Raw genomic sequence first — 1,471 nt, forward strand, 5'->3', positions numbered from 1 at the left:
CTAAATTATCATGGCTATTATACCCAGCCAGCACTGTGATGTGCTCAATTACACAAGCTCCTCCATTCAGCCCTGTACTGGCAGAGTACAGATACATCAGGCACTCTTATTTGATTAAAAGCCTCTTGACAAAATTGAATTGGTGAATGAACTACGGTTGAGTGGGTGACACCATTCCGAGCACACTCCAGGCCTCATTTCTGCCCGAGAGGGAGAGAGGACCCATATCGGCTGTGCTGCACTTACACAGGCTCGACCAAAATGGCCACTATGCATTCCTAGAGAAGCGCATGAGCAAGAATAATGTTGATTATTGATGCAAGTTGTGCTTCTACAGTCATTTTAGGCAAGTGTCGTGTGAAACTGTGGGAAAATAGTACATCTCTCATCACACCATTCATGGATAGGAAAAAAAATATTAATTTCTCACACATGCATGCTTTCCTAAACCATAATGGATATGGACAGAGAATAGAAATAAAAAATGTTCACAAGCAATGCTTAACGTAATAAACCCAAACTGACACAGGCCTGACCTGATACGAAATGAGAGTAATACGAATCTAAAAACGTCACCATAAAGTACACACTCTAGTATACCAATGTTGAGTAAGGTCAAATTTCAGATTAGGGCACACTTGTCCTGGTACACTGAAACAGTCACAGACAGGCACAAGTTGAAACCATAAATATCCTCCTCCTCCTGCTCTTCATTTTCTTGTCAACTGATCCACAAAATAAGAAACAGTCAAAGGCCAAGATATAGATATTTTTAAACAAAACAAACAAACAAAAAAACTGCCCTTGGGTCACTGTCCTTCTGAGGACAAAAACAATTGGGCAGAAAATGTAAATGGCACAAACAGAAACACCACTGTACCTCAAAGTCTCTCGGAGAGTTCAAACACATGGTGACACTGGGAGCTATACCCTAAAAGCTCCAGTACTGCTACCCCATGACTCCAGGGAGAGGAGCTGTTGTGTTAAAGCAGGTTTGGGAGCGTGTGCTCAGATCTGTGTGTGGTGTGTGTGTCCTGGCGGTGTGTACGGAGGTGGCGCTGGATTGGGTTTGATACCCCGGCTCTTCATGTAAGAAATGAACTGATCGGGAATCTCAGCCAGAACGTCTTTGGCCAGTCGTGCCATACTCAACACGTGGTTTCCTGTCCGGTCCATGTAATCCCGGAATGGCACAAACTGTGAGGGGCAGGAAGCAACATGCACATTTATTCATCTGTCCACTTATATAGGGGTTCTTAACTTTTTGACTCAAAGGCCCCACGTTGTCCAATACAATATTCAAGGGCCCCCAATATAAGGAAATACTTTTTACTATGCTGATCTAGTGCTCAGTAATTGTTGCTACTCAATTATTGATTTAAATATTATGATCTTTCTTATTATTATGAATGTTGAAAACAGTTTTTGTTGCTTATTATTTATATTTTTGTGGAAACTGATACATTTTTTT

The 1,471-nt window shown here is 41.5% G+C and overlaps 1 pseudogene; it reads right to left on the bottom strand.

Annotated features, from left to right (window-relative positions):
• Positions 1 to 843: 843 nt before the first annotated feature.
• Positions 844 to 1,471, bottom strand: part of LOC107592558 (copine-5-like) — a 178,539-nt pseudogene continuing 177,911 nt past the window's right edge.

Source organism: Sinocyclocheilus grahami, unplaced genomic scaffold (genome assembly GCF_001515645.1).
Source record: "Sinocyclocheilus grahami isolate Dianchi unplaced genomic scaffold, SAMN03320097.WGS_v1.1 scaffold154.1, whole genome shotgun sequence".
In the NCBI taxonomy this organism is placed as follows: domain Eukaryota; kingdom Metazoa; phylum Chordata; class Actinopteri; order Cypriniformes; family Cyprinidae; genus Sinocyclocheilus; species Sinocyclocheilus grahami.